The sequence below is a fragment of the Stegodyphus dumicola genome, chromosome 3 (assembly GCF_044657685.1).
Source record: "Stegodyphus dumicola isolate Sdum_Otavi_A_Nest chromosome 3, ASM4465768v1".
NCBI classification, from domain to species: domain Eukaryota; kingdom Metazoa; phylum Arthropoda; class Arachnida; order Araneae; family Eresidae; genus Stegodyphus; species Stegodyphus dumicola.
The window spans coordinates 195,310,691-195,327,835 of record NC_140770.1 but is presented as its reverse complement, the minus strand read 5'-3'; positions in this window follow the sequence as shown (position 1 = coordinate 195,327,835).

Below are 17,145 nucleotides of genomic sequence, written 5' to 3'. Positions count from 1 at the left end.
TTCTTATTTTCTACTTCCGACCAGAATTAAAAGCTTTAACTTATTTATGCAAATTTGTCTGGCGAACGCCATGTACTTAAGTTGTGGCTTTTTGCCAAGAGAGAGAGGAAGGAGTTAGTCGAAGCAGGCCGCTTGCCTTAGCAGTTTTACTCGGTTGCTGGTTGCCTTCCAGGCCAGAGGTTTAATCCTCTTGATAATTTTAAACGTATTGTAGTGTTAACAGTTCTCTGTACTACATACGGCTTCCTGTTAATATACGGCCAATCTTCCACGTAGGCCCTTGTTTATTATTCCAAATTTAAGTTAGAGTTTAGTTAATATTTTTATATTCTTACGTTCAGACCACAAGTGGTGGGTCTCTGTATTCCGAAGTACGGAAATCATTGTAAAGAGTGAAAAATAAAGGGTTTCGTATACCCTTCCTGTGTATCTTGTCTACTTCCCACATTTATTGAACATAGCTTTAATAAGCTCCCTGTTCCGAGTCAGGTTCTGGAATGTTCCCCAAGCAAGTAAGGAGAAACACTGAACCTGATAAGGTATGAAATTATCATATAATTAACAACATTTCAGAAAAAATGAAATAGAAGAAATTAGACAGGAGAATTATAAAGTTTACAAAGCTGGGAATATGCAAATTTTATCTGGAAGTCGTTGAATGATTTTTAATTGTGAATACAATGTCTCAGTAAGATGAATCTGTAGCCTGGAAGACTATCGATCGTTTAAAGGCGAGTCGAACGTAATCCGTTGTAGCGGAAGAGTTAGGAGTTTCTCAAGGTATCATTTCCAGACTATGGAATCGGTTTCTGAGAACTGGAAATGTTCGCCGAAGATCGGGCAAGGTCTTACGCCTGCAACGACACAAAATGAAGATCTGCATTTAACACTAGCGGCCTGAAGAAACCGCACTATGAACTATACTTTCTTGCAACACCTTCAAATTCTTAGGCAGAGTTTCGACTCAAACTGTTCAAAACCAACTCAAAGATGTCGGTTTGATGCTGGCAGACCAATGCTATGTGTTTTTTTTTCTTTTTTCAGAGAACCACCGTGTTGCCCGCAGAAGGTGGACGTAGGAGCGTTTCAGATGGAGATGAGAGGATTGGAGCAAAAAGCTTTTCAGGGACGAGTCCCGCTTTAGTGTACAACCTCACAATAGTTGGATTCTCATCTGAAGAGGACGTGGAGGAAATAATATTTCTGCATTTGTGCCTGAAAGTATCCGATTTGGTGGAGCAGTGATGGTCTGTGTCGGTGTTTTTATCAATGGTCACACCAACCTACACATTATCAGGAATGGAACGCTAACGATTCAGCGAGATACGGATGAGGTCCTTAAACCTATTGTGGTTTTTTATGGTGCAGTAATCGGGGATGAATTCATTCTCGTGGATGCCGCATCGTGCTCATCTAGTGGACTATTTCCTTTTTTTCTTAGGAATCCCTCGAACGGACTGGCTAGTATGTTCCCCAGTTATGAACCCAACAAAAGGTGTTTGAGACATTATAGGGGGGAGGGTTGCTTATTTACTTTTCACCCCTAAAAACAGTTCAGCAGTTTGAAAGCTCTCTTCTACGGGAGGGAAGAAAATACCCCAGTCACTCAGTAATAGCTTCGTTGATTCCATGCCTCGCAGATGTGCTACATTCCTTTCGGTCAGAGGAAAACATAGCCTTTATTGGAGCTCATTTGTATATTAGATTCAAAAATTATTTCTTGGTTTGTTTGTATAATGCCCCCAAACTGTGCACTTTTTGTTTGACAACAGATATCGTCAATAAAATTTAATTATTCCTTTTTAGTTGCTTCTTTTTCTTTTCTCATACATTACAACATCTATACATCATATATCAGTCAACAAAACATCTCCTCACCCCAGTTTATATTCAAATCCATAATATCCCCTAACTGTTTTGTGCTGTGTCATACCAAAATAATAGCTGAAATAAGACCATACAATTCATTGAAATAAATATGTTTTTAAAGTTCTACAAATCGGAATTGTAACTTATGCAAAAGGAATAATCATTGAAATAAATGTTCATAAACAAAGAATAAAATAAATAATCATTGACGCCTAGAGCATTTTACTGCATTTCCTTTTAACAAACAGTATGTTTCCTTTTATTACTATTAAATAATTAATTCTAAAATAAGGATCTTTAAGACATGGAATAATTGGCTTTATTTTTATTTCATCTTGTAGATTTGTGCATCCAACAGAGTTTAATAAGTATTATAGTATAGTATGTTTCTAAAGTAGAACTGAAAATATTTGCGAATAATGTATCTATAAACAAAAGCAATAGAATTATTAGATATTATTTCTGTAGAGACAATTAAACATATCCTATAGCTAACATGAAAAATAAACTGCCGGATCTTTTGTTTTCCAGATGGATGTGCATAGCACTGGCATCACGAGAACACTCACAGAGTATAGAGGTAGAACGAAGAAATGGAAGAAACCTCAGTCCGTATCGAATTAGCTACTTGATGTCGGCTAAGCATCTTGAGTACTCAACGGCTTCTATGAGCATCTGCAATGAATATTCGAACAGGCGACTTAGTACGATATTACATTAGCCTCATTGTTTAAATTAACTCGTTCTTAGTTGTACAGTAATGCATAAAATTTAGTCCTAAAAGAATATAGTCTTAAATGCAGTACTAATTATAGTCCTAAATACTATCCTAATAGAAACATTTTGGAAGAAATAATACGATTTTAATGAATTAATAATAAATTAAATAAAATACAGTAACAAATAAGTCCTAAAATCAAATTTCATTTAAGAACTATTGTAGCAGGTCGACGATGCTATTCGTAATAACAGTTTAACGTACTTTTATGTTCATTGACGCAAGTCCATGCCTTCACTTGTTCGTCTGTTCATGATGCTATTGATTTTGATGATTAAGCAGAATTTTTAATGATAAAGTCATTTAAATAGTAAAAATTAAAAAAAAAAGAAGAAATGAATTTTCTACCAAGCAAGTGTTTTGAGAATGTTTCAGATGAAATTTCGTGTTCATTGGACATTGGTAAATATAGACATATAGAATCTGGAAGTATACAATTTACTGTTTTGAGAATAGCAAAAAGTTTAAAAGTCATGCATTTCCGTACCATGTAAGCAATGAATCCTCGCTCCGAATCGCAAATGCATCTTTAACATTGCGGTCGAAATGCTTTGGAAATTCGAAATTGAGAAAAAGCGCTTTTTGATTGAAATATTTGACCAAGAATTAGCACATTTCACATTAGCATGTGAATTATAGCTTAATAGAAAATTCATTTCATATTTTTAAAGTTTTTACTTCTTTGTACGAAGTAAAAAGGAAGTATTGTAATCGCGAAAAATTTCAGGTATCATATTGCAACGAAAATATCCATTTTGACAGCTATCGAATGCAATTTAAGCATGTTTTTGCGTGACATCTGTACGTAAGGACAGAATAAAGGACTCTTTTCCATCCAAAAGAATTATAAAACTAATTTAAAATTAATTCTGAAGAGAACATTTCGTGGAGTCTGTGCGTACGTACGTATCTCACATAACTCTAAAACGAATAGCCCCAAAACGTTGAAATTATGTATATAGGATTGCTATAACAAGTAAATGTGCACCTCGTATTTTGGTTGCAATCGGCCGCACAAAAAGTACATAAATATATGTATCCACTTTGTTACCCTGCTCAAGTAATCTTAGTTTCTTTATTCTTATATGCTTCTAAATTGTGCATTTTTTCTTTAAAAAATGGTGGAATTATATTCTTGTTAACTTCCGCTTCAGGTTTTCATGCCTTTAGTAAATCTGCATGCAATATATTTAGAATTACACACAATTTAAAAGTTGTTTAAGTGCCGATAAGCCTAATTATTTTTGCCATGGCGCCATGTCTGTTTACATTTGAAACAGCAGAATAGTAGATTTGTTGCTAATTTAGAGAAAGTAAGCTTCGCAACAACAAAGATAACGCCTTCTTTTATTATTGCGAATTAAATCATGCTCATGGAATTTATTCGAGGAAATAAGTGTTTAAGATTTACTTCATAATTTTGAATATAGTTATTTTGAGTGTTTATGTATTTTTGCCTTGTCACGAAATGAAAACGGAATTAATTGAATGAGAAATACTGAATTGTCTGTGAAAAAGTGTTTCGTTTTTTTGTTGTTGTTTGATTAATTTCTTTTATACATCGTTTTAGTTTTATTGTAGTTTTGAAGAGAACATGTGGCAACGATTAGGTAATTCTTAAGATGATACACATTTTGTGCATTCTGAGTTAAAAAAAAGAATGAAATGTAAGGCTCTTAAGTGAACCTAGGGCCAGAGCGTCGATATGGTAAACAAATATAGTGGATTTTAAAGACTGCATTTATTCTATTGTGGTTTACGCGCTATCCGCGAAGTAAATTTAATTCAATCCAATAAATTTAAATGAAATGCAAGAAAAAATGTATATATAAGGTAAACCTGTGTTAATTTAACAGAAGGCAAAACTTATTGTTCCCGATTTTATTGTATTTTTAAATAATATTTGCTACTCCATTTAAAATAAAGAAACATCGGATTTTTAAAATCTGTTAGCTGTTCTTGCATATGGATTTCAAATCGGTTACAGCAATAAGCATATAATCCAATCATTACTACCCTCCAAATGGATTCAAACATTTCATTTGTTGTTCTGAGCTAAGGTTGCAGAGGAAAATATCGCAGATGCTTGCCTCTAAATTAGTATATGAAGTCTTTATTTATTTCTATACTATACCAAACCGACAAAATCATTTATTTACACTTCCGTTCAAAATAACAAAAGAAAAGTACGGCCAAAATCCCAAGACAAAAATGGATGCAGACGTGCAACCAGCCACACGACGGTCATTGTTTTTGCGTTCCAAAAGGAAATGCTGATCATTTTAGAGGTTTTGTTCTAAGCTTTTTGACACGCTCCATTTTTATTATTTTATTTCCTATCTTGAATCACTTTTGTTTCTTGTGCGTTTGCTGAAGATTAAGCTCTATTGTTTTAATCTAAAGGGGAAGTTTGGAATGACGAGGCTTTGTTATTGTAAACGAATATTTTATCGCTATTTCATTTTATTTTACTTTGTTTATGCCTTAGTAAAGATTCAACATTTATTATGCTTTGCGCTATACAGTAGAGTGTTTACACGTGGTTAATAGTTCGCAAAAATTTGCAAAGAAATCTCTAAGCAATTCATCATGTAACGGAAGATACATTAATTTTCACAAAGTAAACTTTGTGAAATAGAATATTAATGAGGTCGAAATTCAGAACAATGTGAAATTTCGGACTGTAATGAAAAATGTGTAACTACATATTCTAAACTGAAGATAAAAATTACTTGCTTCTTTAATGGAGAAAGTAATCTTCTGGGATTCTGTAAACATTCTTGTGGAAATGTCTGGAAAATCATCAAAAGCCCCATACCGATGTATTTTGTAGACCGTAGACTTGCAGTTAGCAAAATAATAGCTTGCAAAGATATTGATAATTCTGTGGGGATATATTACTTCCCATTTTAAATTATTTCGTCTAGATAAATTTCAGTTTATAGTTAGCTACAGGCTTGGACATTCCAGTTATGAGTTTTAATTTTATGGTGCTGTAAAACTACACCGAAATGAATACCAACTGAAATTTCGGTTCTTGAATCTCGTTAATTTTCAAGGCTGATGAAAGACATTATACATGAGGAGCGTGGTTTTAAGTGATAAACATGGGATTCTCTTGCATCACACAACAGAAGTTCTCAACGTGGAAATGTAAAGGCCGTGGGGTCTGTCGTGATATAAGTAGTAGCACTATTAGCTAGCAATAACAAGATTTGGGCTCCCAATGTTGGCAAGTATATAGCTGATTTTTAATGTTTCTTGCTCTAATTAGAAAACAATGATGTCTTTACAATGACGCCAAATCTAAAATGCGGTATTCATCTAGATTTGGTCGTCTGGGCTTCATGCCTTTCCATAATTGTCCTTTAAAAAGTGAGAAATTAATATGGCTCTCTGTGCGTACTTTATTAATGTTGTAGTACATTCAGCTGGGATTTGGAAGATCCGTATTTCGAATCAAGACGAATAAGTAACTGATTTTCCGTGTTTCCTGCTCCGGGAGATAAAGCATATAAAATTTCTGCAGAGTAATTGGTAAAACTTAAAAGAATATATATCGTGACCAGCTCGAAGGTCATTATATATGGTACCAAAGGGCGAGTACATCATACCAAGAATTGCAGTCTTATTATCACTTTCATAGTACATATTCAATAATTGTTGTCAACTCCGTCTTGTTAATAGTGGAAATAGGTTGAAGTAGAGTCATGTTTGACAGTATTATGGCTAGGGAATGTGCTTACTTTTTAATTTATATTTTGTATCATTTGATTTATACCATAATTGATTGCTTTATATGTTTTGCGTGTCTATCGTAGCAAAAAAAGCCAACCATTAACAATAATGAAAGCTTCAACAAGAGTGAGTTAATGCGTCACTAAGATGGCTTTTGAACACGAAGGTGAACCAAGCGCATTTATACGCAATCACAGCGGAGAAATCTACTAAGTTATAAGGTTTATAAGGTATTTCCCCCGATTTCCTAGCCTGCCTTCATGGTGTAGTGGTTCTGCACGCTTGGCCGATATTCCAGAGGTTCGTGGTTCACTTCCCGGAGAAGGCGTTGCATATTTTTCATCTTTTCAGCTATCTAAAAATACCTAATGTCTCTACATGTTGAATATTATGAACTAATAGCAATTTCTATATTTTACAAAGTCTTTTTTGTCCAAAATTAGTTCATACTAATTCACGTTCTGAGTAAGTGAAACAAATGCTCAGAAGTTTACTTCTTGCTGAATAAAAACAAGCCTTATTATTCGACAAACTAACCAATAGTTCGGGGACACATTATGGATTACCTAATAAAATGATAATAGTCTAATAAGCATGCATTATATATCTTACTCCAATTTTGTGCTCATCGCTATATGTAATTTATTAATATAAAATTTAACATGTGTATACTGTCTTGATATCCATCATAAATGGGAATGACTGGCATTTGGATCATTCTTAACTTCTGAAGATAACTTATGAAAGCAAATTCCAATATTTGCCGTCAAACTTTGTATGATACAAGATAAACATAAGTAATGCGTTCTGTAATTGATAAGTTTTTTTTTGTGCCTACAATACGAAACTTATGTTATTAGTAAACGATTCATTCATCTTAGTGCATCTCAGAGAAATATACCGCTTTGAACATTGAAGGAAGTGATAAAATACATACTCTATAACCATATTAGTAGCTGTCACTCTATGACAGTGCTGAAACAATGCCGGACAGTGGGACATATGCTGCCGTTCTAATTGCTTAATTCAGTAGTATGCGTTATGAAATCCTGTGAAACGAACGGTATTTTCAATTCCTTCCGGACCCCATGCAAACTACAGAAATCAGCAGCGCGATCTATTGTTGCAGTGTATATAATAAAGATCCACCCAAGTTGGGAACAAGTTGGATATGTTTTCTAACATATCCAACTTCAGCGCATCCCTCGAAAAGTATAGTTCTATTTCCGAGAATAAACAATGAAATATGAGTATTGTGGAGATAAAAGATTGATTTAAAAAATAAACTTAGAAAAAAATATATTTCATCCCTAAATCGTTATTTGCAAATGAAGCATTATAGCTGTCAATCATTCAATAGGATCATATTTCTATAATTTGTAATTTTTAAAAAATTTCTCTCTTGGAAATCCCCCTACACTCCATGGCGTCTCGCGAAAATTAACGGCACCGCAAAATAGCTACACAGCACGATGCACTTAAAATACATTTTAGGACTGCGGTTAAAGTATTGTTGATCCCTGCACTACAGGCATACTGTCTTACCTACGTCAGGGACTATAGACCCGTGATATAAATTATAGTCAAATTAGCATTATTAATCAATGACATACTGTGTATGATCAATGACATACTGTGGTTAGTTGGAAGCAAGACGAATTAAATCTTGATAAAAACTCATAGGATTCTAATAATAACAACACCATAATAACTGTAATTATTGCTATGTTTAGGTATGAATCAATTTTACATGCTACGTCATAAAACCAGAGATCAGACAATCATAACATTGATTGAATTTAAACGTTACTGTGGACTACTTGTATAATGAAACATGCGTCTATGAATCTTTACGTTATAAAAAAGTTTCACACGCATACACTTTAGATAAAAATAAACGACCATTTTAAATATTTTTCTCCTCTTTGCATCCTTCCAATTTGCATTCTTCTCTTTGCATCTTAAGAAAGACAAATATTATGTATTAGTTACTTTACTAATGTAACACACTTTCAAGATAATTTACGGTTATATTTCTGTCATGTATAATAAATTCTCAGAATATCTTGTTAATTGTTCATTTCCAGACGTTCACCGACACATCTGTTCTACTGTAGTATTTGTGTTCAAATGTTTATTACCATTATGATAGTAATAGCAGGTATTTAGAAATTTGGCAACACTCCAAATACACAAGGTTTTCGCTTTCTATTAAACAGCAAATGAAGACGATTGGGGAAAAGTTAAGACATAATAAATAGCCTTTGTGAAAATGCTGCTGTTAGAAGTAATATTACAGCTACCATCACTAATTTGTTACTTCTAGTGCAAGATATTACTTCCTTCTGCCAATCAAAAGGAAGGAAATTCTAAATATTATTCCTTTTTTAATTACGATTCCATTTTTAGAGTAATTTCCGTTTAAGCTTATTGTCTACTAGACTTTTTCCTGAGGGCTTAAGTGAAAGCATTTGTGTCCAAGATTCTTGCATATAATCTCTTGTCATGATAAACATTAAAACAGTTTCTTTCTTCCACTGATGATAGAAAGAGCAAATAAAGAGACATGCGTAAGATATGTCATTAAATATTTGCAATAAAAAGAATTCTGCTGTTAAAAGTTCATCTAAAATTAGTTTCCTATTTGACTTCAGAATAAGCTAGAATTACATTTTATTACTTCCTGGTGCAGAAATATTCTTACGCATTATTAAGAACGTTGAAAAAAGAAATTAAATCTTTAATGCGAGATAAAATAGCTTTTAATAGCAGAAAGTTTAATATTTTGGTTAAATTGTTGCACATACGTTATAAAGACAAATGAAAATTCGGTGAAAAGACATGAAGATTTTGGTTAAATTTTTGTATATACTATGTTATAAAGGCAAATGAAAATTCCATGAAAATAAATGAAGATTTGCAGTTTGGAATTACGTATTTCTTTCATGAAATAAATCTCCTCTGTAAGTATTACCTTCAGTGAAAATGTTTTATAATGTACTTTATTACTGCAAGAAGGAGAAGGAAAACGTGTTCCGGTATTTCTCAGTACAGCACTGCTATGCAAACCAAAGTGGTGATACCTATCACTTACGAGAATAATTCATCATTCACAGAATCTAATTTATGAAAGGTGAGTTACAATCACCCATTATCGGGTGGAGTAGATCAAACTTTTATTCAAGAAATAATGAATCAGCAGCTGTTGTCATATCGAATGGCCTGTTAGGTCACATGTTGCCACCAACAGATTTCGGATACAATTTATTTTCTACAGTATGCATGAGTAGCCTAGGTTTTTATGATTTTGACGGCGATCAGGGACAACCGGCGATCACCGATGATTAGCAGGTATTGTCCAATCCACTTGACATAAAAGCATTAATTTTGATCAAATATTTAAAAATCGGACATTTGCTAAAAAGGTCCCAATGTCTTAAAATCAAGCTTCATAAATGAAATTTATTATACTTTAACTAGTAAATAAAGTAATAAAAATTAAAAAAAGAGGTAAATATGCTACTATTGTATGTATATTTTTATTCTGGTGGGCAAATATTTTGTGATAATTAATGAAGAGAGTAGATAAATAAATTTTAAAATTTTAACAACTAGCTGTCTTTTTAAAAAAAATCATTCGAAGGAAATAACATTAGTTACAGGAAATTTAATACGATATTATTTGAGGGACATTCCGTTATATAATCAGCAGAAGCTAAGAGCTAATCGTTATATAATGGTCAGCAGTGATAACATGTTCACACAGACACAACGAGTATTATTGGAAATCCATGTTTACAGTAAAATATTGAGAAATGACCATATCTTCTCATGCATCTTGATGTAACTGTGACATAGGGGTTTTACCATTTCGCGATTTATATCAACTATCAATGTAATTAAAGATTTTTCTAATCTGCTCGCAAATATTTCCCTCTTCTTGCTATTTTTGGTGAGATTGTCAATAGATAGGTTTTAAGATATAGCCAGTAAATAGAATGATATTTTGCATCATAGTTTTAAGTAGTCTCTCTTGCCAACTGATTCGCTAACTTATTGCCATGGAATCCAGTAAGAGTTTTCATTCAACAAATATTGACACGAATGATTAGTTTTACGCTGCATCTCTTGACAACTGATTCGCCAACTCATTGCCACGTCATACAGTATGAGGTTTCATCCGAAAAATATTGACACTAATTATTCTACTATTTTGCAATAAATGCTGAGTTTGGGAAATTAATGGTGATGTTTGATGATAATTTGATTCTGCAGAAACTTCTCACATACTATCGGCAAAGATATCCTCGCAAGAAAAGCGTATTTATAAATTTATAAACGCTAAGAATGCTATAGAATTTGAGTTATTAATTGCGTTGTAAATTTAGATCGTTAGTCACTGTGGTACGTTGTGAGTTGGTGAACTAGCAGTAAGTACCGCTTCCAATTTAGTGGATTGTTCTAGACAGTTTTGCACACGGTTTTTGTTTAGGGTGTACTTTGGATGTGCAGTTGGCTCCAAATAGATTGATGCCTATCACTGGTCGAACGTTAAAACAGCTTAGCCCTGATAGTTCAACTAAGTTCCAAGTACAGGCAAACGAGCTAGCTGCATGTGAGTTTAGTTTTTTTCCAATGTTCAAAGAAATTCAGAGTACTTTAACTTAAAAAAATCTTCTACTGAGGCATTCTTATTAAGCAGATATCCATCGCGTACTTTGCTATAATATTAATATTGAATACAATGCAGTCAGTCTACAAGGTGATGGCTTCATCAGATTAAACTGGGAAATTGAATACGTAGTGATCGATTTGATTATGGTGGGTGCGGGATTGCTGATTTCATGTTTTGCAAGGGAACTAACATGCCAGGTAGCTTTGTCTTTAGGTAAGGCTCTAGAAATATGAAGATCAGGGAACGGATGTTTGGGTATGTAGCATCTCGATTTGCAATATCTTCTTGATTATCCATTACAGTCAATGCCAATGGTGTAGATTTTTTGACTCTTTGTGTTACAAGGAGAGACTTCCAAAATTATCTTGATAGAGGTAGATTAGATGACCGTGGATTGTTATACGACTGGAGTGTGAAAGAGGGACTGTTATTTTGAAACTTTGATACAGGGTGATCAGCGAATAAGCCCTGGTTTAATTCCTTTTCTTGAGGAGAGGGAGTCATTAATTTTTACCTGAAAAGCCCTGTTTTTGAGATAGCTTTTTATAAGCTTATTAAAACTGATGAGCAGATGAACAACGTGTATCTATTCTATCGATCGGTCTTTGTTGTAGAGATATTCAATTTTGAAATCAGGGCTTATTCGCTGATCACCCTGTAACTGCATATTGAATTGATGCGTGCAGAGCAATGATTTATGCCTGAAAAATGGATTTATTTTATTTACTCATATCTGTGATACAATATTAGTTATCGTTATGTAGTAACCACTGCTGTTGCCAAGGTCATGCCTCAAGCTATCTGTATAAATGGTGTTCGAAGTTAATGTTACAACTGGCAGTCTTTTCTGATTCGGTTGAAAGAGCTGAATTCGGCTGTAGGGTTATGGTGGGTGTGTTACGTTACATTGTACGTATGTATGTGCTTTGGCATTTTCTTAAAAAGTGAGTGTACGGCGTAATCTTATGGTACAATTGTGAATTCGGTTACTGGAATCGCTTAATGAAGAGGTGAAAGCCTACAATGGCTTTTAATGCATTTTTAAGATTTATGGTAATCTCGAAAAATGCTGAGAAGAAGAGACTTTGAATTGCAAGATGCTATTTAATTGATAATCTTCCCAAATCAAATTAAAATTCCATGTAACGTTCTGCTGATGTCCTACACAAAGCCTTGAGCAGTGGTCAAGATGCTTTTCAATATGGAAGTATGTTCATCTTTTTTTTAATGGTTTGAGATGCCCTTGAAAAGCATTGCTTTGCGACTGTGGCCTGCACGACCCCATAAATTGGCCTTTGATAACTCTGAGGTACAAACAGTAACAAAGTGACAACTTTGTTATAACGAAATGGGTCAACTATTCTACTTTTCAAGAAGAACAAATTTCCATTAAAGTTTCTCATTTTAGTATTGAAGAAAGTATTTTTGTTTTAGTATTGCAGTACCAACGTTAAAATAAATAAGCTGTGAAAGCAGAAATCAGTTAAAAAATTGTAAGGGTTGCTTCTTTTAATTTCCATCTGACCATATATAATGCATCCCAGAGACAGAGCACAGTCGCCTCGATTAAGATTTGAACTTAATCGAAATTAATTGCATTTGAATGAAATCTATTCCAATCTGTGTTATGTATGGGACTGTCAATGAAATGGACACTTCTCATAAAGATTGCTTAGTATTATCGAGGGAAAATAATACAGTTCTAGCAGGTCAGAAACACTGAGCTGACAGATTCCCAGGATGGATGGCTCAACAATTTTTAACGCCTTTTTACACTGAGTTAACAATTTTAATTATTATTTGAAAAGCGTTTTTGTATCCATGCTTTAATACGTTGACTATTATTAATTCCCTTATGAAGGATATTAATTCTTTAGATATGTATGTAACACTTCTAGAAACCTTAACGCAAAAAGTACTTTTCATGTGTTCTCGGGATTATCTAAATATATATGTATGTACGAAAATAATTCAAAAGAAAAGAATTTCACTAAAGATAATTGATTGTAACAGAAAAAAAATCTTATGTTTGAAATCCTTAATATGTGATGTTTTGGTTTATTATTTTAAATATCCTACATCTTATTTACCGTATAATATCCTTATCTCCTGGCACTAATTTTTCTAGATTCGTAATATGCATTTAACGGTTAGCTTTAATGATGATAAACACATGGTCATTATTGGCAAGCGTTAGAAAAATAATAATTATAATTTTCATTTCCTGTGCTTCGTTAAAAAAAGCTGAGAATATTATATTGGAAATAAGAATAAGTATCGATATGATAACAAACAGTTCTATGAAAAAAGCAAACATTGTCACGAAAAGGAAAGAGTTTCAGTGTCAACATGTCTTTATTTGCACATATTTGTTGAACAGACTTAATTAGAGTTTTGACACACCATTACCGCTTTTACTGAAAAGATGTATGCTATTTAAAGTGAAATTTTTTAATAATTTAATTGGTTCCTTATATATCCATGTACGTAATTCCTTTTTGCTTTGTTTGTCAAATTAATCATCGAATGGACTCTTATTTTATAAAAGAAGTCCTTTTTATTTTAATAATCTGAAGGAGGAGTGAAGCATTTTTATGACTAACTTTGATGACAGTTTAAATTATTACGTAGCTTCAGCTAAGATGTTGTATGTAGTTTATCTCCTTGTGCCCGTGTTTAAGTTTTAAATTTTAATTAATTCCTAGGTTTCGTTACATTTTAAAAGTAGGTAGCTTACATAAATTATATTATATGTATATTTAGTTTGCACTTTTTAATGGATTGCTGTATGTTATACAGCAATAATGTGGGGTCATGTTGCCACATATTGCTCTCGAATTCTTTTTACGGCCCTCAGCAAGTTTACCAAAATTTACTATTGTTCCTTATGTATGTTGTATGGTTTATATTTATTTGAACTAACATTTATTTTAAGCTATCTTTCCTGTCAAGCCTTTATTCTCCCCTAGACTTGCCAATGCTAGAGTATGTAAATTGTAGTAGAGCGCGCAGTATATTCAAATTTAGCAGAAGTAAGCTGCATTTAGATAGAAGAAAAACGAGTTTGTAGGTGTGCTTCTTGAATCGCGAACGTGAAGGTTGCTAGGTAGAAATTTAAGAACCACGCGTTTCCGCATGTGTGCCTATCTCGGCAGTTTTTGCTGAATCCTTCAACTGCTTAATTAGTAAGCTCGCTGAATCTCAGCTGTATTTTAGAACGCGGTTAGGTTATTTAAGATCTCAGAGCCTCGTGGGTAGTGATCTAGCTATTTATTCATCCAGTCATTATTTTTCAGTTTTACATTCTGTTTCTGTTAAATCACCGGGTCGGCGTAGTTTGTGAGCGTCAAGTGGACGCAGCTGTTATTTTTAAAGTGGAATAAAAAGGGCTTTAAATCCTCCTTACGTGTCTGTGTAATTTAGACTTCGTAGCAGTCATTATCACAGTTGCTGACAAGTTGGGGCCACACGATACTACAATGTGTACTTTCGTAAGTTATTCTGATAACCTGTAATGCATCGACTCGAAATACACTTTCAGATTTCTGATAGTGTATAGCTGATTTTCGTGAAATTGTTTCATCGCATAAATTTTTAAATACTTTTTGTGAATTTTTACATTTAACATATTTCTGGCTTCGAAACTGCTTGCAAAGACAAATTGAATGTTTCGAAGTAATGACTGATATTAATGCAAGATGTATTTGAAAACATCATTTGAACGAAGTCTATTATGTGCAATGTCAAAACACATTTTAAATTAGTTTTCTATTATACAAAATTTGCACACCACTGTTATGTTAGGCTATTCCTAAAATGTAGCTTCAGGTTTTACTTCATAATATGCGCAATGCTCCTAAAGAGTTATATGACGAATGATATGACGAACAACACACTAGCATAGTTAAAACTGATACTACAAATAAAACGCACCATATACATTGCTCGTATCAGAAAAGTACACACTGACATAGTACGGCTGATCCTACAAATAAAACACAACATATACAGTGCTCGTATCAGAAACGTAGACAATTCTGTACATGATGCTGTACTGTAACGCTAAAACTAATCAAAGGAATACTAGACAATAACCTTTGGAAACAGTCTCAGTGAAATTAGGAATATAATATATTGTAGCAGAGTTAGAATACGAGTCATTTTAAAACACTAAATCCAGCAAAACATTTCAATACATATTTACAAAGTTCTACAACCAAGAAAGTCTGGTTCAACTATTATACATCACACTTATCATTATACCTAACTATTATACTCCACATTAATAGAAAATAAATTATACAAGATACTTAATGGAATACTGTACATACACTGAAATAAAATGGCGAATACTAGAAAATAACAATCAATATACAATGTGCTTATCAGAAAGTTGGTTCTGCGGCCACGGATATTTGTTAGAAACTGTTGCATTTTGCACAATACTAGAAACTGTAACAAAACATTTGCACACAATATTTCATGGTACTAGCCGAGAGCTCTATATATGTATTTACTATTATACCGCAAACTTAATTTGAAAACATAATGCACTTACTACTTAACAGGTCAGTACACTAAGACAATATGTAAATTGAAATGCACAGAATACAATAAAAAATTAAGTAAACACAATAAAATTTAAAGATTAATAATGAATAGAAGCTACACTGAAGTACAAATAGACAGACATTGATTGTGGTAAACTGCATCTAGGAGGTAACATGTTCCCGCAAAGTTATTCATGTACTGCACTAAACATGGCTGTCATGCATATACGTAACATAGGTACAATGGCATGCCATTAGTCTCTGAAATTGTCCTAATTTCAGTAGTTGAATATTATCGTATATAGTAAGATACCAAATTTGTAAGGTAAGAATTGTGAAAGCTACTGATCTTCTATAGTTGTTGGTATAGAATTGCCTGCTGTAGCTGCTGTTGACACCGCTTCTGTTCAACAGAATTCACGAGCACAAATGTCCATTACTCGATGAATCTGATTAAATGCGAGCTTACTTCTCTTGAGGGTGTCTGACCACCCGGACCAGCGTGCTTCATTTTTTTTAAAAATGAAATGGTATCGTGAGAGAGCATTCGAAAGCAAAGTGATCCGGATCATCTCGTGTTCCACATCTACAACTGTCTGAAGTAGCTAATCTGAAGCGCCGTAAATAGCTTGGAAATGGTCCGTGTCGAGTAAAGAAATGTGTATGATGAGCACTACTAGTGACCAGATTCAGACCAACTTTGGAAAAGAAACGAAAGGATCTACGGCCATGTGGTGGAGTTGTTCCATCTCTGTTGCCAAATATCTAACATTTTGAGTTCGGTAATCTTTTTTAAATAGGAAACTGGTGCTTTTAGAGGTGTTACAGGCATATTCAAGTCGTTAGCTGCTAGCTTAGCAAGCCTATCGGCCTCTTTGTTTCCAGCAATGCCTATATGCACTGGAACCCAGCTCAAGTACGGTCGTTGGGACTCGGGAATCTGAAGTAGAGTATCCCTAATAATGTGGACAGAATCCGCTTTGCTGTTTAGTTCTTTAATGGCCAGTAGGCTCGATGCTGAATCACTCAGTATTCTGACTGGTCCTGTTAGATTTTGCTTAATATAATCTAATGCTGCCTTAATTGCTACAAGTTCCGCCTGAAATACACTATTGTCATCTGACAACCTCTTTGACCAAGTGTAGCAGATAGTATTGCCTCGCATGACGCAGAAGCCGCTACCTGTGCCAGGCTCTGTTTTGGAACCATCCGTATAAAGACAAATTTCGTGCCTAGCCGGAATTAAGGGCTCTATGGTGACTTTGTCATCATAATTTACGTCTGCCGGATGTCCCAGAGAACGAGGGGAATGATCCTTGTTATTACGAGCGCGGTAATGGGTACTCCACAAGATAAAATCTTCCTTTATGTGTAGGATCCGTGCTTGTCCAGCCTCCCTCTCCACGACAAGATCCAATGGTCGTGGATCCCAACGAACACCTGCAATGAATCTGTCGAGGTGGTCCTATAAGCTTTAGTAATCATGATGAGTTGGAGACTCTGAATAGAATTGAGTTTCCTCCTCAGGTTTCCAT